The following is a 22,827-nucleotide window of genomic DNA, read 5'->3' on the forward strand; positions in this document are numbered from 1 at the left end:
CTAGTAAAAATGAAAGGAACCCGTAATTAAAAGGAACTGGCTTTGATGCTCCTGTTTGTTTATGATTCAGTGATAATGGCTTGGTAATGGCAGCCTGTAAATCAGTATCAACATACTAACGTCTTCTGTGGAAATTTCAGACATATTTAACTTGCTTACTTGGTGTATAAAAGCTGTTCCTGCTGAGCATAATGCGTGGAATATAATTCTTGCTCAGTTACTTAGAAAAGTGCTGAAAAAATTGTTGAAACCTGGTAAAAGAGCTGTAACACACCCAGTGTGTTGATTTACCTGTCTGTCATTTCTCTTCTCTTGTGTCTGGCTTTGAAACTTCATCTGTTTTCATCACGGCAAACAGAGTCCGAGCAGGGGAGTGGGCTGTGTTTGTTTGTAGCTATTTTTAAAACCATCTTTGCTCCTCACTTTCTTTCTGCAGTATGTCTGCGAAAGTCTTAGCACAGTGGGATCTGGTTGGAGTCACTTAGTCACAATAGTTTTTCAGTTTGTGTACATCTGTCTGTAATCCAGTTGTCAAAAACGCACCCTCTTAACAGTCCAAAAGCTGAAATTTCAGCTCAAAACGCTCAATATTTCGTAGTGTTGGCATTATATGTGGCAACAGGAGAGCACAGTATGCTTAGGGGGTCTAAACCTTTCTGGAAAACTCTCGCAGTCCTTCAGTCCAGCAGAAAAAGGATGTGAAACCCTTGCCTCTGTGAATTGTTCGTCCTGAAAGTTTGCACAGAGCAAGTTAACCCCGGTTCCCTCTTGCCCCAGCTAGAAAGATGGAGCTACCAGAAAAATACATATGGGGCAGAAGATTTCGGGTATGGAAACTGAGAGGTTGCATTCTTCCTTTCTGCTCTGTTTCACATTTGGCCTTCTCAGCTGCTCTGGTCTAGTGATGTTTATTACTTACAGTGTTTGTTCTTTAATAGTTAAATTTCCCACATTTCCCTCGGAAGTATCTGGTATTAGCAACTGCTAGAAATAGGATGCAGATTAAATGGACTGTGTGTTTGTACTGGTTTGGCAAATCCAATACCTACCTGAGTGACTGATGCAATTGCCTTAGCCTTTTGTTTTTTTTGAATCCAAGCATCATTTTTGCATTAAATACACTCTCTTCATTTCCACTTGTATGAACTACAGAGTAATGGTATTTGGTCATTTCCCTGCACATGGAGAAGGAAGACATGGAATTTGAGGCTACTGGAAGAAGTGGAAGCCCAAGTCCCTAAAGCCATTCCAGACAGTCTTGAAACATTAAAGCAAGTTTTATTATAGAGATCAGTTTACATTACACTCATTTATTAAAACCTAAGGACATTTTTATAAAAACTACTGTATATAAAGACAAGAGCAGTGCAATAGCAGTGTAAAACACATTTTTGGTTTACCTGGCAATCACTGTAGAAAGACAACATGATTCATAATATGAAGTTAGAGTATACTGCAAAAAATAGGACAGGATTAGATCAAAAAACTAGATTAGCAAATCACTGGACACTGGCACGTATTGAATTCAAACATCGAGTGTTATGTAAACAGTGTTATTGTCAATGTATCAATAAAGAGTGAGTAACTACTGTAACCCTAGAATTTCTAGTTAGCTTAATTAGCCTAAAATTTGACTGCAGACTATTAAAATAGACTATTGTACCGTATATCTTATATTCCTAGTAATTTACCATTTATGTAAGAGGAGAACTAGAAGAAATGCCTGTCTTGCACCAGAGAGTTTCCAAGGCTGGAAAACATATTTCTTTCTGGTGGGTGGGTGGGTTTTTGTTTTTGTTACCCTACTTTTCAGAGACTGTTACTGGTGGTTAAATAGAACTGACTTTAAAAATCACTATGACATGTTACTTCATAACTTCTTCATGTGGACAGTCCTCATACAGAAATTACAGCCATAATAAAACTATCAAAAACAGTTATCTAAAATAGCTGCTACAATATGCTGAAGTATACATTAAGAGGCCAGATTGTTTTCACTTTGTTTGTAAGATCGATACCAGGCACAAATGATGGTTAATTACAACACCGACTCCTGCACAAGCTTTATAACATATTTTTTATGTCCTATGTTATACACAGCAATCATTAGGAAGTTGGACACTCAGTTCCTAGTAAAATATAAGAGAGAAAACGTGTTGGACAAGGAAAGAGGCTTGCTGGAGCATGAGTATTGTAAGAGCCACTGAAATGGGCTGTTGCCTTTGCTATATCATTATACACTTCGGTAAAGGGTAATTTTATATCCAATTTTTTTCCAATTACATTAGGATGGACATAGAGAAAGTATATTTATTTTAGTTCAAAAAATCTTTTTTTTTAAGGAGAGATTGTGCTCGACCCAGCCTCTAGCTGCAAAATTAGTTGAAGAATTCAGTGCGGTTTATCTGGGTTGGCACAATTATTTTCCATGAGTCGAATGTACAGGGATCGCAGAGCACCGCTTTAGAGATGGCTGAGATGTTCAGGTTGTTGTTTGTCTTGCCAGCGCTCTTCTACAGTGTCTCAAACAATGTGGGAGAGGGGCCGATGGTGATGGTGGTAGGGAAACAATACATGGTGCACTATTTCCCTTTAGCTTAAGGCCCAGTTAGTATTAGTCTTATTTGGGATCTTATATTCTGCTAAAGTAGATAGGCTAACAAGTGACTATAGCAATATAATTGATGAAAAGTTGTTCATCAGCTATGATATGGGTGTAGCCAAAAATTAGTTGGTAGGCAAAATGAGAATTTCAGCCAGAGAGTATCTACCTTATGTTAACTGGCTCTGCAGAGATTCAAAAAAAAATGCACATCAATTACAAGGTATACACATACTAGAAGTAAAGCATAAAACTGCTCATTAATAACGCACAATTCCCAAAGGGAAAAAAACCCTTACAAAATACAGTAAGTCACACAAACCAGAATCTAATACAAATTCCTTCATGAACATAAGCTTTTTACAAAGATCTCTGTGGTGGTCGTAACCTCACAACAAAAGCAGGTGCTGAGAGCAGGTAAAAGGAGCAAATGGGTACTGCAAAGTGCCGGTGTGAGAAGACTCTGGTAGCTGTGGATATGTGCTTTGGTGGGTGTCTGCAGGGGTGAGAGATCTCAGAGCCAGTGTGGGAGCGGGGGGAAGACATGATGCCTGCAGAGGCGTGGGACGAGATGGTTTGCAGCTACGTGGTTTCCTTTGCTCTTCTTGCAAGCTGGCACTAATAGCACCAGCTTAGACCCTCACTCGGTCGGCCTCCACTGCCTGGAGCCAGGCCCTGTCCTGGCTGCAGCTGTGACCCCCTGGCAGGGCGCACGTCTGAGCCAGATCTTTACAGCGTTTCTTTGCCGGAGATCCTTCTTGTTCCCAAATCCAACTAAAGTGCTTTGACTGCTTCTGCAATGCTCTAATGAAATGTTCTTCTTAGAAAACTAAAATCTCTTAGGTTTAAAGTGAATCAAGGTTTTAAAAAAACCACTGGCTCCCTTTTATTTGAAGTGCTACATTTCTCACCACATAAACACGCCAGCTGCACCGTGGCAGCTCTGTCCTGGCTCCACAGCAAGCCGAGCTGCGTGCAGAGACGTGTATGCAGGAGCTTCGGTGAAGAGTGAGAACGGGCCAGGCCTTACGCTTATAAGATGGAGCCTAATGCCTGCATGGTTGCACGTTTATCGGTGACATCTGGACATGTACTAGCTGTTGCCTGCCCCTCCTCCCTCAGTGAGACTCTGCTTTTATTCACTGGATGGTTTGCAAAGAAAAGGGGCATAAGCATGCTCTTACCCTACTCAGACTGGGCCTTCTTTGAAGACTGAGCAGCTCTAGGCTAATACGACTGGCCTCCCCCTCTGTGGTCTCCAACCTCGTTGGCTCCCCCAGCACTATTTTTCCCTGGATGGGTTTAGTCAGGTACCACCATGCACTACGGGAGCCATGAATTAGCTCAAATCACTCAGTTAATAATCTACCCCTTAGCAGTTCAGGAGAAGACTAAAATGTGCACAAATCAAAGAGGTATAAAAGGAAAACTTAATGCTACTTCACAGACAAGGTGTTCCTGAAATTGGTTTTACAATAAAATATATGGTCATTATAAAATTATTCAGATTTGTAGGACAAAATACAAGGGATAAAGAAATAATTTGGCATTAGCATGGCTTCGTATTGTGATTTCCAGATTAACTTCTCTTTTTGGTTGTCACTGCCAGGTTCTTCATGTAAGATTGAACTGCACAGGGGTTGTTCCTGTAAATTATAGTGTATGAGTTCAAAATAAACCTGTCCTGTGGCAAGTTAAGTCAAGCTACTGTAACTTGGTGACTGAGCACTCTCTACCCTTCTGCAGGAGCATCATTGCAGCTCTGGCTTACAAAGGACCCCTTCGATTTGTGAGGGGTGAACTCTGAAGCCAGTCAGTGGCTGTGGGAATTGGATTATTGCCGTGTAAACCAGAGGGACAATGGTGTTATTGCTTTTGCAGTGCAGTTTGTTGTTTTCCTTCTAATTTTCTTTCCGCTTCAAGCGGTATGAGGGGTGGAGCAGGGCACCTATTCTGCTCCTGAATAAAGTTCCCCCTTTCAGGTGGACCTGTGAAGCTGGAGCCAGTCAATGCGCTCAGATGCTTGGTGTCTTAGCAGAAATATTATCGGTGGCCTTAAAATGCGTGGTAAGGTTGAAACACTTGCTACCCTGCAATCTGATGGGATGAAAGGGCTTCACTTATTTGGTAACGTGTGACAGCATGGGCACCAGTGACTGGGATTGGCAGCATCTGCCCTGTTGTGGCATCGTATCCACCAGAGAGCTTTGGCAAAACTCACATTCACTATTCAGACACTTGGATTAGGCTCAAATGGCAATAGCTGGATGGGGAGGCAAAGAAAAGTTATCTATCAAAGGTTTCTCTGGTGACCTTTTTCCACCTTTGCATGGATTTGCCAGAGCAACTTGATTTTCTTTCTGCTGAGCATTTCCTCAGATATGATGCTTCCTTTCAGAGATAGTATTATCGATCTAGAATTAAAATATTGCTTACAGGTTACTTCCTTCTGGAAACTCTACGTCGTTTGCCTACAGAAGTTGTCTGAATGGTGATTCTCTTTAGGTGACTTGATCAACCTCCATCCTGTAGACTTTCTCTCTCTCTCCTGCTGATCCACCTTTTTTGCTGCTCTGTCATTTAGTTAGTTTTCTTGAAAGCTGCTCCTTGGAGTCTGATCTTACCTCTCCCATCTTGAGGCACATCAATATAGTTTTCTGGAAGACAAAAAAAGGCAAATGTTCCCATTATGTTTCATGACCATGCAACATCAAAGTATTTTCTGTATAGATAAACCTGTATTTTTTTTCAGTTGTGGGTTTAACTGGGGGGGGGAAGGAAAGAGGAAGGAAGAGGGCAAGGAAGAGAGCAGAGGTGTTAGGAGGCCTTTACCCTCCCTTATTAGCTGCCCCAGCGTGACCTTGTGCAATACAGATGGTTGCATTCCCCTTCTCTCTCTCCCTCCAGAGTCAGGGTGGGAGGCTGACCCTGTTTCTCCCGGTTTATATTAAACTCATCCCCGTCTTGCAAAATATTAATGACGTTTAACGTTGGGTGTGTAAGTTGCTTATTCTTAAATGTAACCTGGGGGAACGTGGGGTGATGTCTTGCTCCTGGGCCTGGGTTCATGTCTTAGTTGATAAGGGTGCACCAGGGCAAGGCAGACCTGGGTGAGCAGCACGAAAAGGGAACTTTGGGAATTTCACAGGAAAGGAGAGGTGACGCTTTCCTGCAGGTCGTTCAGCCTTGGCTGCTGGAGATGGCAGGGCTGAGGTGTACACCGTAGAGTGCCCCCGTCCCACAGAGATGCTGAGAGCAACTGACCCTTTAGACATCTGGAATCCAAGACAGAGATACAAATTGGATTTCATCCCAAGTTCCTTTTTTTGTGTGCACGCCAGTATTCACACATTCCTCACTGTTGCACTGTCTACTACCTGTGAGAATTTGTTTTTAAAAGGTGAAATATTTGCCTGGAAAGGTGAAAGAGGAAATGCAAAGAGCTGCTAAACTCTTCATTTCTTCTTTCTGCTTGTAGTGTGCCCTGAAAGTACGAAGTGCAGCAGGCTGCTTTCTGCAACGATAAGCTTACTTCTAAATACGTTCTACTTGCTAGGACAATGTCAGAGGAACTGTTTACATGAGTAAAGTTTATTCCTAGGAGTGTATGGTAACTGCCTATATCAAATGCAATGGAATTTTCTTATTGCAGTTGTTAACAAGGTATCTATCAGACCGAGCGCAGACTGCTTCCTCTAACCCCAATTCCTTTCATATAATGACAAAATGCATTCCTATTTCCACGTATGTAAAATAGTATTATACTCGTGTGTTTTCCTTGGAGAGGATGCATTACTTTTTGCTTGCAATGCATCCTGAACATAACAAATGCTATAAAGCTGCCCATATTCACCTTGTGCAGAGAGTGTGTGTGCATAATTGGCTGTGATTCATTTGTATATGAACCGTGGTAGGTATGTAGCATGTAGGTAAATAGGATGAAAACCTAACTAGGTAAAATTTTGAGATAGACCAGGATTAATAATAATAACAATGAAAAATTAAAGCAATGCACTTGTCTGCTCAAATAGGCAAGCATAATGGTATGAATACAAGCTGTTGGAGGCACAATTTGGTATTCTAGTAGTAGCAATACATAATTAACTTCTTCCACCAGACAGAGTTCCTTACATAGTAGGTATTCCCAAGTCTACCTGCTAAATTATACATACTGCATTCTATTAATGTATAAAGGATGGAGAAACATCTGGTTTAGACAGCAGAATATCTGTGGGAATCAGCATGTTTGAGGCTATCTAGTGTTTGCCCATCAAATCTACTCAGTTTATGAGGCTTGACTCTCCGTTTTTGTGTCAGCACAACTCCATTGAAACTGCTGTGGTGAATCTACTTAGCAGTATAAGGTCAGTTAGGTGGCCACCTGAGCTGTAGCTGAATTGTACTGTGTTAACTCAGATTTAGGCATTTCTCCAAGTACTGGGAGTCAGGGCAGAGCTCTGGACAGAAACATGCAAGCCTCTCTAGCTAGCTCAGGGGATTTAAGCCTTCACCCAAAACTCAATAAAATGAAAGCTATGTGAAGGTTTGAGAGTTGATTGCTTTCAAATGACCAAATATGCTAGACAGCATGACCAGATATGCTAGACAGCCTAATTCAGATTAGAAATACAGCAAAGTTACTTTGGATCGTTTTGTTCTTCCACTGTGCTTTTTTGGCTTTGGCAGAAATGGACACTAATGAAACAAGCAAACCTGCCTCTTGTGAGGGCTGAGGACAGGGGAAGTTTAAAACAAGTTTGCTCGTATCTAGAAGAGAGCCTCCTGAGACCTAGTTTAACTAATTTAAAAAATACCTGGAGAGAGAGAAACGAAGAGTAAAAGCTGCTGTCATGGCTTGGAGCTACCTGCGTCCTTCAGAGTAGGGGCAGCTGTTCCTTTGCACTCTTCTGCAGAGTGCCGCGCATGCTTTCGCTCAGAGGAAATGTTTTACTAATCTGCAGCCTGCATTATTTAAATCACTAGATGGGGTTTCTTTGATTTTTTTTAAAGAAATAGAGACAGAATAGGTACAGCAGCCATTTGCATGTGCCAGGACAGACTGCATTTTTAAACGTGTCAGACCCATCAGCCAGTTACTCTTTTCCTGTACGTGAGAGCCCCAGAGGACGCTCTCGGGCAGATCCTTCTTCCAGTGGTACTGTAAAATCGAGAGTGTCTGCAAGTGATGTAAAACGAGGGGAACCGGATCTAAAGATTATAAGGCAGTTTATAATTTTTTGCGTGCAGCGCAGTAGATAAAATCACACTCATATTAGTATCAGAGCTTCAGTTCTCTCCCACTTCCATTAATGTGTGTATAAAGCTATGGGAGAATGAGTGGGCGGATGTGAACAGCAGAGCCAGCAAAACACAGACCACACTCAGCTCCAAATGTCTCTTACATCAAGTATACAGTATTCATCCCTGCATTTTCCGCGTGCTTGGCTCAAGCTCGTGCTCAGTCTATAGCTTCTGACTGAAACTCAGCCCTGGCAGGATTAAAGCTGGGATAAAGACGGTGGAGAGAAGTGCTTAACTAAATGAACAAACCTCCACTTACAAGCTGTTAATGAATGGCAAATAAGGCCCAAAGAAGCCCACTTTCTGCATGTTCTCCTTCCTCTCAGCTTGAACCACGTCCTGTAGTGAGAAGTAAGGGGGGATTTGATTGATCAAAGTGAAATATGAGCTGATAAAATTTAGAGGAACTGTCTTACGTTGTTTTGCAGCATTGGGGTCATTGAAAAGGCCTGTGTAAGGAAAAGGAAATGCTAATTTCCAGGTGCAGAGTATTGCATCCCATCCTCCCAATGTAGTGTGCTTGGCAACAGAAACCCTGTATTTGTCACCCTTGGTCACTTCTACTGGATTTTTCTGTATCTATATACCTGAAGTGCAGTGCTCTGGAGCTGGCCCAGATTAGTCCCACTCGCTGGCAAAAGTCACCATCAATGTAGTACCCCAGATTGCCAGCGTCACTCTACCTGACTGCGCAGTGAACAGCATCCAGTCAAGTTACATTAATTTTCATTGCCCAGCAAGGAAGTAGCTAACTAAAAGATCGCCTCCTCTTTCACAGGAATGACTTTGCATGACAGCTTAGTTCCACTGGAAAAAAATGACATCTATTAATAACGAAGGAATGATTCAGTTTGTCTGGACACTAGGTTTTTTCAGGAACTTTTGTCATTTTTCTGACAAATGAAGCAAACATTTGCCATGTTCACAGTCTCAAGGCCTCTTACTAAGTTAGTATAGATATAAGACTGCTATCAACCACAGCAGTCCCTTCAGACCTGAGATAACAAAACAATCTCTACAAATGTCCACATTTCTCTCTGGTATAAAATTGTAATCCACTGATCTAAGCAGATCTACACTGGTCTATGTCTGTTGAGATTCTGGTGTGATACCTTTAAATCTGTTTATGCCCGGAGTGAAAGAAGACTTTTGTTCTCTCTTTTCATAGAAAGAACTTGGATACAATGCTAACAGACAGCTTTCTCTAAAGAGAAGACCTTGGTGGATACAACGATTATTATAGGCAATAGGCATGTCCTCTTTCACCATAAATGGAGAGAGACAAGGGAGGACAATGCACTAGATACTGAAAAAAAGAGCTTCACAAGATTGAAAGGAAAGGATATAGGAAATGAATTGCAGGACAACTACCAAATGAAAAGCCATTCAGTTGTCTAAACATATTACAAACCAGAAAGAAATAGGACATGATCTAATCCCTCTGCCTGTGGAGTTTGCCAAAGAGCAGGAAAATAATTTTCAGAGCTTGGCATCTGTGCTCTCAAACTGCTATATTATACATAGCATATAACATTACATGCAAAATGTATGCTAAAGCACTGCTGAGGTTACCAGTTCTTGTTCTTAAAAGTTATGAAATGCCAGAATGGATGCTGTCCGTGCAATCTTAATGTGGCCCCTTGTTTGTGTGGAAGAAATCTGAAAGTCTCAGACTTTAGATAGGGCTTTTCTTCCTTTTTCTTTGGGAAAACTTGTATTGGGAAAACTTCCAAATAGCTAAGTGCTTCAGATTTTTCAAATGTAGGGGAAACACATCAACCACAATTAAAATTTGCTTCAGGTTGGCTCAGTCCTAAAGAGGTAGAATATTTCTGTATTTTGACTATGAACACTTCAAGATTAAGCAGTGACATTAGATGCTGCTATCTTGCCATAAAGGAGTGGGTTTGACCCCTATTTTCATCCCCAGCCTGTGTGACCTTCTACTGGGTTATATCACCTCTGATGCAGCACAAATTTTCCTCTGGTCTAACCACGTATCATGGCACCTGCATGAGGTAAAATGAGGGGGCTGCCTTAACACTGACAAATCAGGTTTCTGACAATCATTATGTAAAGCTTCCACCATCACTGGTAGCCACTGCTAATGTTTCTAAAATAATAGTTGATTAGTTGAGACAAAACCCTGGGCGCTGGTAATTTTCAACTCAAATTTCAACAATTTTCAAAGCAAAGTCTGAATTTTCAACTCAGTTCTATTTCTACCTTACCTATGAAAGCTGACAATTCTTCATAGGTCTAGAAATGTCTAAATGTGTTTGAAAGCAAATACCTCAGGAAAGTGTTAGGTATTAAACAGAATGAATGTGCAACAAATGCCAAGATTCATCTGAGAGTTGAGCAGTTCCTTAGCTGCAGAGCTAAGAAAAGAAGGTGGAAATATCTGGGATGTGTTGAGAATGAAAACAGACACTCCTGCTGTGGTGGGCATGCTATTGGCACTTGAACACATAAATAAGCCTAATGAGAGTCCTTCTAATAAGTAGTCAGAAATGTCTGGGAGACTTCTCTCCAACAGTTGTTAAGAAATGCCGTGGGACTTAACAGCAGAACCCTAAGTCCTGGAGAGGCACAAGATGGACAGGTTTGTTGAATTTTGGTCATATTCTACAGGGACCTTTTGGAAGCATTCCTATTTGAGGAGAGGTGCCAACTACATTGAGTTGGGACCCCATCAGTGACCCCATGCATGTGCGAATGGCAATTAGAAAGGTTATTACGTGCTCTGGATTAAGCATAGATGGAGAACTGTGAAGTCCCACTTGTGAGATTCACAGTTTGGGAATGCTCAGGAGATTTAGCAGCTCCTTGTTGGTTCAGGAGAAGACTTTCCTTGCAGGATTTCTCAGCCCTGATGCTCTTTTGGAGGACCTTATCTACCCTTTTGCTATCATAGCTCATGAGTCCTGATTTAAGAGCATCAAGCAAAAGACAAGTCAATTGAAACAGCAAGCTGCTGCAGAGTGGAAGAACGTGCAATTAGCTGGTGCATGCTGGAAAGACAGGGCTCCTTTCACTCATCCACAACACAGGTCTTCTGCAATGTGCCCTGAGCAGCACTGGGATGTGCTCTGTACTTCACACCATATACAAGGCCATCAGGAGACAAAGCTTTTGCTGGGGTAGGTTAAAGATTATGCTATTTATTGCAGTCCTATTGAAACAACAAGAACGCCTGCTTTTTACAACTGATGCTGGGAAAGTCACAATCATATGAGACATTGCATGTGCTGATGTTGTTGCTTTGCAAGTGGGAAAAAGGTATGGGTTTTGTGAGTTTCCCTTGGATTATGCTTACAGCAATGTATTTGCTCACACTGCAATGCACTGTACAACTGAGTACTCAGGGAGGAAAAAGTTAAAAGGCACAAATGGGACTAACTCAAAAGTGCATGTGGAATAGGTCCCATCTATCAATCAGTGTTTTTCACTGAAAATGGGGTTGAATGTCACCTTTTATAAGCTGTTCAGTTTTTTTTGTTGTTGTTGTCCTGAATCAGACTGCCATCTGCTTAATCTAGCCTTAGGATATAGCCTTACCGAAGTGATGATCAGTAGTAGATGCTAGTACATCTTACTTCGAATCATGGACTTTGCTGATTTTTACCAGATAGCCAACGCAACCCAGATATGAGCTTCGGCCAGCAAGAAGTGAGCTGGGGAACTACTGGATGAAATCTCTGTTGAAGCACTGCTCTGAGTGCTAGGCAGAGCTCAGCCAGGCCTGGCACGGGAGACGCTGTTTTTGTATAACACTGCATGTGAATGTGTGTGCACACCATTCCCAGTACTGAAGAATGAAACAGGTAGAAAAGCAGAATACAGACACTGAAAGGTATTCTCAACCTGAAATCTGCACTGAACCTCCTCTAACCTGCAAAGTCAGTGGGTGGGAACACAGGCTGTGGGTGGGAATACAGGATGAAGCAGAAACTGAACTCTAAATTCTACATCTTGGCAACTGAGGTTGTGTAAAACCATATATGTACCTATGTACATATATGTAATATTTTGCTGTGAGGAGAAAGTGGTGACAGTAGAGTCTCTACATTTCAAGGATAAGAGTTCTAGCCAGTGTATCATCCTTATTTTCAAATGCTGCAATGTTATTATAGGATGGCTTTAAGAAATAATAATTGCATTTTTCAGACTCTGCACAGCTAGAATAAGAAGGGTTAATACAAAGGAATCTGTAGAGTATTGGCATATAAGAGCCCAAACCTAGGAGGCTGGTAACCAAGATTTCTCTTTGCATACACAATAAATTCACTAGTTGTAAATTATTTTAAAGTACTTTAGATCAGTATGCTTTTATATCTTGAGGGAATGCAGGTCTCATGAAAAATGAAGTTAGCGTTTTTTGTGTGCAGAACATCTCCTAAGAGCCAATGGCTTAAAACTTAAGACTTGTTTGCTGAATATAGGGAAGAGAAAATGCCAAGCTGAATAGATGATACATACTTCATGGATTTTTTTTTTTCATAACATTCTTGCAGAAAATTTTTATTTCCTAGTCAGGAAAGCATTGAAGCTAGGAGCTTTTCATTTTCTGTAGCTACAGGATGCATCAAATAATCATTAAATAGTTGTTTTCGTAAATTAAACTGACTCACGAGGACAGATGTTTAGAAGTATTTACTGTTTTTTTTTATTTCCTTATTTTACATATTAGTTAAAATTGTATGCTTTCAGAGTAGAATTGCTGGTCTGTGTTATATAAACTAATTGGCCTATAAAGGCTTTAATGTGTTATAAAAGTGAATGTCATGTCAACTGTATTGGATACTGCAGCATCACACTAATATATTCAAGAGTAGAAATGACTGTTTACAATGCCTGAGAAAGGGGTACCTGAAAACGTTGAAGTGGATGAATTTTGAAACTTGATGGTTAAGAAATGTCCTTTTTAACAATGGGTGTTGGTAAATCTGGCTTTTAAATGGCTCTCTCCATTTCTTAGGAATGTTAATTGTTTTAGCCTGGATTAAGCTTGATTAACTTAGTTAACTTTCATTAACGTGGGATTCACTCACATGAAGACTGTGACATCTAAAATAAAGTGCAGCTCACATCACTGCTGAGAGATGCTCGTTGGCTTTAAAGGAGCTGTGCAAACTTTGGGAAGATGCTGTGTTCCTGGGGGAGGCTGGCTCAGGCACTCACACAGAGCGAGCTGCTGGTGCGGGGTCGGTACCAGCTGGTTGGCTTTGCTGCCTCTCCTGCAGAGCGGGGTGGGTAGGAAGAGGTGCAGGGGCTCTCAGTGCCAGAGGGACATACAGGAACAAACTGGGACTTGTCAGGTTTTCCTACACTCTACGGCTGGTTATTTCCTAGATAAATCTGAACCTAATGCTAAGACCTGCTAAGTCATGACAGCAAAGCCCTCCACTGATGTGAAATCACACATGAGGAAAGAGATTTACACCAGTGGAGGATCTCTGTTTATCTCTTTAAGTTACTTTTCAGTTTGATCCCTAGATGTCCTTTCACTAATCTTGAGTTCCAGGATGGTGTTTAAGAGGAATATCAGTGTCTGTAACAGCCGTTTGGGCTTGGTGCTGGTGGGGACCATTGCTTCAGGCTCTGGGCTGACAGCGAGAGCTGGGGAACTGCAAGGAGCTGGGAATGACCTCCCAGGTCCCCTGGCTCCGCAGGGGAGGCCCTGCCCTGGTGCTGTTTTTGGCCTGGGCTATGTTCTTGGCACAACTGCTCTGGCCGTTTTTTCAGTAAGTGGAGCTGTTCACATCTCAGGTCTGTCTCACAGACGAATGCGGGAGGGGATCTGGCACTTGACATGGGACTGGATGGCTGCTGCCTCCCCCAGCTCCTCCACCGGACCGTGTGTGTTCAAGCGGCAGCTGGCTTAACTTCTGTTATGAATGTGGCTGCCTGACTACCAGACCAAAGCTAAAAGGGAACGGAGGTTTCCAGTAGAGTTTCTGGAATAGCTGTAATTGTACAAATTAAACACATCTTTTGTCCCATCAGCTGGGTTGGGTGGAAGAGGGATGAAACCACACAGGATACAATTTTCTCTATTTTTCAGTAAGGGCCATATTGTACAATTCTCAGTCACAGAGTAGTGATGTGAAACCAAGAGGGCTGCTAACATAAGTATTACTCATGGTGAATAAAGGTTTCAGAAGTAACTCTGTGCTTTTGGAAGTCAAGTATATTTCAGTTAATGGCAATGGCTTTTCATTTGATAGCTTCTGAACTGGTTAATAGTCCTGAACACAGTTCTAAGGAGCAAAAAGATCCAGTTCAAACTTCTCTTGGAAAAATCCTGAGATTTTTAAAAAAGAAACACAATTCATTCAAACTTTTAATTTATGATTCCTGAATAGAAAAACAGATGAAGGTTTGAGGACACAAATTGAAAGATGATCACTGAAAAGCTATGATGTGTCTTCCATCACTGAAGCATAGCAGTATCACTTTTAATGATCGGAAATATTTTCTTCCTTCTCTTTATTGACCTTAGCAGCTCCAAAAGAAAGTGATGGTGACTTCAGATGCAGGTGCCTAGAAGTCTGATGCCTGAGTTAGGGCATCAGTATCCCCCTCTCTTCGCCCAGGCCACCCAAAACCCTGAATTATAAAATTGTATATAATACTAGGACAGACTTCCTGTATCATGATGCTCAGTCTCTTACTGTCACAGGCAAATATGTAATTTTCTATGCAAATATATCCAGCTCTCTGCTATTTATAATCCAGTATTTCTAAGTGGAAGTTGTTCTGCAGGCTCCATGTTCTGGTTAGAAACCTTCCTTCCTTAGGCTTATTCATGAACAGATGTGATCCACGTGTTTAAGAGCTATAACAAGCTGAAAGATTTTGATGGAAAACCCAAGGCTTGTAGGAATTTCCTCACATACAGCTACTTCTGGAAAGAAAAGCAGCTTCTTACACTTTATATGCAGTCCCAATGATTTTTTTCCCCCTCATGAATTTCCAGCAGCTTAATGGCAGGAAAGGTGCATCCCTGAGGCAGGTGATGGTAGCCCCCCCAGGAACAGTTACATCTCAGGTGCCACGTGTTCTTGTGTGGCGGGCAATAGCTGGGCAGTCTTTGGGGCATGGATTGACACTTGATTTGTGCACAGAGCTCTTGGTACTGGTATAGCACCTTTAAAAAACATCTGTGAACCTCTGGATGGTTCTGCGTCAGTGGTAGGGACTGAATTATGTGAGTGTCTCCGATTCCAGCTCATGCCAATTTCCCCAAAGCTGGTGTTATGGGCTTTCAAAATCTGTTGCCACAAAGAGGCTTTGACATACATAAGATATTCAAGTAGTCTTCACATTTGCTAAGCTCTTATACAGTAGTGTCAGCCCATACATCTGAAATCCAAGAGAGCACAATGAAAAGTACAAGAGGCTTTAAAAGAGCCTGCCCTTCTATGTAAAATTGAAGTACATGATATGAGAAAAAGGCCTCCTTTCATGCTGGCTGGTGATTCAAATTTAACAGATCCTTATTATTTGTAAGATACTACTTTGCTGTAGATGCAAAAAAAAAGCAGGCAGTAAAACTTGCCATTTGATATATCATGTAGCTTGCTGCTCTTTCCTGCATTCCCTGCTTACACAACTTCTTAGTGTACCCCAAAAGCTTTACTGGGTATATTTTAAAACAACATCCCCCCCCACAAAATACCAAAACTTTGGTATAATAGTAGTGCTTGATTCAAAAAGAAGAGCTGTTATAGAGCGTATTCTTTTATTAAGTGTTGTAACTTATATTTTTCGTAATTCATTCACTATAAAATGGCTAATAATTTATTCATAAATGAAACACAATTCAAAGGAACATTTTTATAAGCTATACTCAGTGCAGTGTATTTTTTCACAGGTGGATGGTCAATTCTACATGTTGCAATTTAGAAATGAGGTCAAATGTAGGGTTTATTATACAGGACTATGTATGTGGTTTGTGTCTTGAAGCTAACTGAGCTGTAGTGAAGGGGAGAAGGGGAAATGTGGCCATGTGTAAAATACATGAGTGTGCCTATAGGGGTGTGAGTGCACATGCATGTGTATGTGCACAAATGCACATACCACTTAAAATTTTTGTCTATTATTTATGATTTCTATTTCTCTAGCCCAATTTCTGTGTATAATCTGGCCAGATTCTGTATGTAAATATACATATACACGGAGTTTAGAAACTGTAGGGTTAGTTTCAGCTTGCTATCCTGCCCCTTTTAGAACAGTTCTTTTTGCTCTAGCTCTCTTTGCCACCCTGGCTTCAGCCAAATTCAGTCTATTAAAATTGCTGTCTAGCATGTCCTGAAGCCAACAGAGCATAAAAACAAATCCCCTCATGGAAATGGAAGTGCTAGAATATGCTGCAGGTGGGCGGAGGGTGATCCAAGCATTACATTTGAGTGTGCAGGCACTGTTTGCAGAGCACAGTGGTTCAAGCTGCTGACCTCTTTCAAGTCCCTTGGAAGTCAATAAAACCTAAAGACATAGAAATTTCAGAGGAAGTGGCAGCAACAGAGGAATTCTCTCTCTCGATCCCGTTTGAAAGAAGGTAGCAAAGTAAATCAGATTAACATATTGCTTGAACTGGATCCCAGTTGGATTGGCAGCAATTCCTAATACCACCACAAAATACTTCGGGCTCTTCATTTCAGTGGCAGCCAAGTGAGTCCTGGGTAACCCCTGGGCCGAGAGGGTTGTGCAGCGGCCCTGGTAGGAAAGGTGGCCTGTTCCTGCCTCGGTATTCAAGAGCTGTCCAGCACTGAGGTAGGCAGCAGATCCCACTGGATGCTGCTCCTCAATCCCCACCTAGCCTCCGTATTTCTTTTCAGTTACTAAGTTACTCCCCTTTCCTCTTTTAATTCCCATTTTCTCTCCTGCACATTAAAGACCTAACGTAATAGCTGTTTTCCTCTAGGAGAGTTGAAGCAATAGGCATGTGTTGCTTCTCTTAGCCTAGCCAGAGGCTGAACTTGCTCCAATTGCAGAATGATCAATTAAGGAGGGAGGAATCTATTTCACCACTTGAATTTTGATCCCCAAGCTTGTGGTTTAGCCCAGTGTCTTATATTTACTTTCAGGACTTACTTTTCAGTAGAAAAGCCAGCTTTTCTATTTATTGCAGAACAATACAGGAAATTCTTTCATTTCTGGAAATAAAATGCCTATTAATGGCACACGGAAAAAATTGCCTTTTTTTTTTTTAACATCAAAGAGCTTATTTTTCTACTTTTACTTTTCAGCATTAAGAGGTCTAGTCTTCTGAGTCAGAGCCTTAGAAAAAATATGTAATAATTACTGTGTTGAGAGCTAGATTTCAATGTAGGATGAAACAGTCATTGTGTTTCCTATTACTGTTCTTTGTGTATGAGTTTTTTCTTCAACTCAATTTGTGTAGCTTTGCTAACAGTATGGAATATAAAACTCTTCCTTTTAAAATAAATGTCAGAAGATGCTTCAAATAAGAGCAGAGGACAGCCTTTTAACAGTAACAAAATTATCTTGGCAACAATTAAAAAGTAGGAGTAAAGCTATTGCAATTTAATCTAGTTATTGTGTTTGACTTCCTATTGTAGATCCAGTAAATGTTTATTTGCATGTAATTATCCAGGCAATAAGCATTTTTAAACTTTTTTTATTAGTAGTTAGGAGTAGAATAGTTGTACCCGCAACACCATCACTGGAAACAGTACTACATACTAGAAGAGATGTTAGAAAGGCAGTCTTATGCAGGGACATTTCTTCCCTCTTCCTCCCTGCCTTCCCCATATAAACAGGCATGGGAGAAATTGAGGTATGGGGTAGGAAAAGCAGCAGCCCAAGGACCCTGGGTGATTTTAGCAGAGTGAAGGATGCTAGAAAGCAAGTTCTCTTTTTTTTTTTCTTTTTTTATGGTCACCTCAGCTATATTGCTGGTTTTAAAAAGAAATACCCTTTGACTCCAGTGCTGGAGCTGTGACTGGTTTATAATTTTTAAATTGTCTCAGAGCCATATCCAGATATTGATCTGTTAGGGCGTAAAACTTCCTCTGGGTGCAGTAGGATCATTGTGCATGGATCAATGGCAGTATATGACCCCTGCTGAATAGCTCTTCATGAGTCGCAACATAAGTAAAGAGAAAGGAAAAAGAGTCCCTGCTTGGTGTCATCTGGCTGAGGTATTCTTCTTGGTCTAGCTTGGTTTGAACGATAATTTATGAAACATGGAAATTTTTGTTTTGAACAATTAAGACTGACAGCTGGTGGTTATTCTGTGTTTGTTCCTTGTTATTCTTTATTATTTATTCACGTGTCTGTGTGTGTGCGCGCGCACGTGCGTGCATGCGTGTTTTGTATTGTGGATCTATTGCATGCTCATTTCTTCATGACAGGGATTTTAGGCTTTTTGCACTTGCCCAGTGATGACTGCAGTTTTCAGGTGTGAAGCTTAATATCAGATGAGAGGCAAAAAGGAAGTAATAATGCAGGATTAATAATTCAATAACAGCTATCACATGTGTGCATTGTAATGGAGAAACCTGCTGTGCTACGTCAATGTTTGTGTCCACTATAATCTTTACAGCATTTCTAAATAAAAAATTGGAAGCCAGTTACTTACATACAGAAATAATCTTCACCTCTTCAGCTGTCTTACCACCACTAGCTTTCTGTGCCTGCAGAACATCAGCGGTGAGGATTTGGCAGGTGGTGCTGCGACGAGAATTTGCCCAGAGAGTTGTATTCTTTGCTCTGATTATGCAATCACTGCATAGTCTCATTGACATCAGTAGCTATTATGCAGCAGCTGCATAATCAGGCCAATATTGGAGTGAGGTGGGGAGGCAGAAGGACACATGTTTGTCCCCTGTGTTCACAAATGGTAGAGGATGAAACAATTGGAAAAAGCATTGTGTGGTTCTGATGTGCAGCTGGTGGCCTGTGTTTTCCCACTGCTCTGTGAATCGGATAAGAATGCAGTGCAGCAGGCCTAGAAAAGCTGATGCTGGTATGAATCTTCTGGGAAGCCAACCTGACCCATTCCCAGCTAAATCAGTAGATTTTTAAGGAGCCACTCTGCTTAGGGTCGTCAGTTCAGCTGCCTGTGCAAACCTAGATTCCCATCCAGTGAGTCTTGCATGTTATTTCACAAGGCATCTTGCCTAGTTTTAAAGTCACAAGTATTGGGTAGCATGGTGCATTTCAAATATTCCCTTGGTGAACTACCATCCTTGAAAAGAAATGTATACTAAATGAAATGAATCCCACTCTCCAAACTTTAGCTGCTTAAATGGTTAGTGACTTGTCAAAGCTCATCACTGAACATAATGATAAAAAAACAAGAAAGAGAAGCTTCCAAGTGATTCAGTCCATCCTAAGAGAGGTGGCAAGACTGGCCCCCTGGAAATGCCTCTCTCCATATATTACAGATAAGGCTAAATGACTAGCTTTGAGTAGATGCTTGACTTCTAGGTGGCTAAATTGACTGAGGTTAATCCCGCTCCTTATCTCCAGTCCAGCTTTGTATAAATTGATCTTCCAGGCATTGGAACCTTTTCTGTCCTTGTTTGCTAGAGTCCTCCACTATCTGAAATCTCCTTCGCACAAAGAATTTTCAGATGACTGGGATCAAATGCCTTTTACATTCCTTTAGTCTTGAGCTGCTTAGTTTCTCAGTTGGCCAGACTTTCCAAAAGTCAAATAAATTCTGCAGCTCTTTTCTGAATGGTTTTCCCATCTGCCATTACTGCACTAGCGAAGGTAGTGTTTCCCTCCAGCAATCTCATCACTGCTAGTGAAGTAACAGCTCCCTGCTTCTAACTGAAATCTTCCTCTCTATATACTCAAGCAAGTCATTAGCTTGCTTAGCTATCAGATTATACAGGTAGCTGTTGGTGGGGTGTTACCTATTGCATCCCTGGGTATTTTATTTCTTTCTCTGCCCTACAACCTAGCAGTGGAGAGTGAGTTGTGCTGTTACCCTTGAACCCTATGTCCCTGTTTCTACTATATAATGTAAAACATGCAATCTTAGGGCTGTGTAGCAGAAACTTTGTTGCACAGGTAGGGATTCTACGTTTCAGCTACCAAATCAGAGAGCTGTATAATCTATCTCTGAGTGCTAGATGTAGCCTGTTGAATATACATAATTTTTGTAATGCATTTGCAAATTTTTATAGAATGGACATGTACAGAAACTGCAGGCAGTGCCAACCATTTGTGACTCCTTTAATGACCGCTTCATCTTCTCTTTGACAATCTACTAGACCCTTGCCAAAGCACCAGATTACATCCTGCACTGTGCTAGCGAATGCACTTATTTGGATGCCACTGTGCCATGTGGTTTCCTTGTACTATGTCAGGTGAGGTGCAAAACACAACTGGAAAAGTCAGTGTTTACATATATGTGTAGAGCATGTTGAACCTGGAACTGCTGGAGCCTATGATTTCAACATACCTCCATAATCTCAGGATTACTGCTTCCTAGATGCAGGAGGTATGAAACACTAGTAACTGGGAATGGGGATGGGGGAGGGGGGGTTGGGGGGGAGAGGAAGAGAAAGAGAGGGGGAGAGGGACTGAAGGAGAAGGAGAGAAGGGAAGAGGGAGAGAGGGAGGGGGAGGGGGAGAGAGGGAGGGAGAGAGAGGGAGAGAAAGGGGGAGGGGGGAGAGAGCACCTTCATTTTTCACTAATTTGGTTTTCTAAATTTTTCAGACTGTGTTTGCTCTCATCTAAATGGAATAAATGAGAAAAAAAAAAAAAGAAAAAAAGAAAAGAAAGGCAGAAATTGTCCATCTGTGAACTTTACCTGCATAATGAACACTGGAAGATTAGGATTTATAACAGGAAGACTTCCATTCCTTGTGTCACCATTCTAAATCTTTACAAGCTCATTTCTATTGCACTTGTCTCTAACCCATCCAAAACCTGTTTCCATTATGGCTAGCTTTGTCTTGCAGATTTACTCTTGTTAAGTCTCTGGAATAGCTGTTGGACTGCTTCAGGTGTTTTTACTGCTTGGTTCCTTTTAGTTTATGTATTCCCTGGGAAAACAGAGGAACAGGTCACCTGAGCAAGAGTTGGCAAATGCTGGACCAAATTTATTTTTGTTTAAGATAGTATCACAGTTAGGCTGTATTTTTAACACCAAAAAACCCTCATCCATGTTTTCATCTTATATTTTTCTTTCAGTTTGGTATGGAAACTGGGATTCTTTTTAGTTGGGACACACCATTCTTATTGTGAGCTTTGAGAGATTTCACTGCATAGTAAAAAAGAACCAAGAACCTCCCCCAACCCTCATGTAATTTTCTTTAAAATGTCCTGAAAGCACAAATTAAGCAGGCATTTTTCTAGATGATTTCAGCCTTGTTCTTAATTCCAGCTGCAGCAGAGGACTTTTAGAGAGTTTTGGTGGTAGAAAAGAGTGAACTCTAGGTGCTTTCCAATCATCCTTTCCTCAGAATTTTTTAGGTGAACGTGTGAGTGCGATGTGCTGCTAGCATAGGAACGCCAGAATGTACTGTGTTCAGCAGCTTCCTAGGACTCATCACTTTTAAGAAATGGGCATGCATGGAAAATTGCTTTCCTCCCTCATCTGAGTGAGTGATTAAAAACTCTATCACTAATTAACATAGAATATAGTTAATGACTGTTTAATTAATTTACCATAGTTTTTGATGATATTCACTGCAATTACTTTTCCAAATGGTGCAACACGATAGTAATGATTTTAAACAGGAAGAAGGCAGACTGTGTGGCGAGTATGTTTCAGCTATCAGAGCAGCAGCACTTTAATGACTGCAAGGAAATGCTCTAATACAGGATTCAACTCAGTAGTATGATTAGCTAGTTATTACAAAAAATTCCCTTAAATGTGAAGGTTCCTTTGTGCAAACGCTTCTCAGCTGTGTAGTACAGCACCAGTCCTTCAAGAAGAAAAATTGCAGATGGATATTCTCCCTTTTTAGATTAGAGCCCAACAGTTGTTGTTCTGCAAGGTGATCGCAAGAACCTCTCTACAAGTTTCTTTCCATTGCTGCTTTTAACACTTACTGAAATGGTTATTTTGTGTCTCCACCATCACTCCATCTTTGAGCAAAGGTTACCCATAAATGCCAACACCAGGAAATAGATTATCCTAATAGGAAGTAAAGTGCAGTAGCTTATTTCACATGTAACTACTTTTTACAGTTATTTTTACCCTTTTGTATTTTCAGATGGGATTCCAGTTTCCATCATTTATTACTTTGATGCTATTTTGTTAAGGCTACATAGTGTACGATTAAACTGTTTTCTTTGATCTTTAAAGTGTCTCAGGTTTGCCTACTTGTTCTGTTTTGGGATCATATATGACATGGAACTAACATTAGTAGCATTTTTAATTGCGTTCTAGCTCTGTCATCTTCCTGCCATTTAAGGTTTTAAACTGGTTTAATCTTGTCCGTATTTCTGATTTCCAAGAAACTTTATAGTGAACTTCGAAGTCTTTTCAGAAGCATTCCTTCTGCAGTGAACAGATTTTTCATTACAATTATGGTTATAATGTGTTATGTGGCTTTATCCCCAAAGAAATCAGATATGATGCTAGTGTGAAAGATATGAATTTATGACAGTGTTGATCATACAACTTCTCCAAAACCTTTTAAGTTCTTGAAAACTGTTTGTTGATTGGCATCTATCATGTTGTTCTCCCATGACTTAATGAACAGATAAAATGATTCCAATGTTTCCCAAACTCTAATGCTTTTTCGTCTTTTTTTTTTTTTTTTTTTGAGAGACTTAAACAGCCATATAGCTGATATTTTCCTAACGATGAACAAACTGACTATGTCTAATTGCTGGCCTTTTCTGGCACTCTTCAGGGAAACATCATTACACAACCAAGGCTGTACAAATATGTTTTATCATTTTCTGCATGAAATGCCGAATTGCT

The 22,827-nt window shown here is 40.8% G+C and overlaps 1 long non-coding RNA gene across 1 annotated transcript; it reads right to left on the reverse strand.

Annotated features, from left to right (window-relative positions):
- Positions 1-1,258: 1,258 nt before the first annotated feature.
- On the reverse strand, positions 1,259-21,016 carry LOC135329167 (uncharacterized). The gene is made up of 2 exons (XR_010390494.1): positions 20,701-21,016; positions 1,259-5,259 (listed from the first exon to the last, which is right to left on the reverse strand). It is a non-coding gene; the product is annotated as an uncharacterized LOC135329167 (long non-coding RNA).
- Positions 21,017-22,827: the final 1,811 nt, after the last annotated feature.

This window comes from Dromaius novaehollandiae, chromosome 1 (assembly GCF_036370855.1).
Source record: "Dromaius novaehollandiae isolate bDroNov1 chromosome 1, bDroNov1.hap1, whole genome shotgun sequence".
NCBI classification, from domain to species: Eukaryota; Metazoa; Chordata; class Aves; order Casuariiformes; family Dromaiidae; genus Dromaius; species Dromaius novaehollandiae.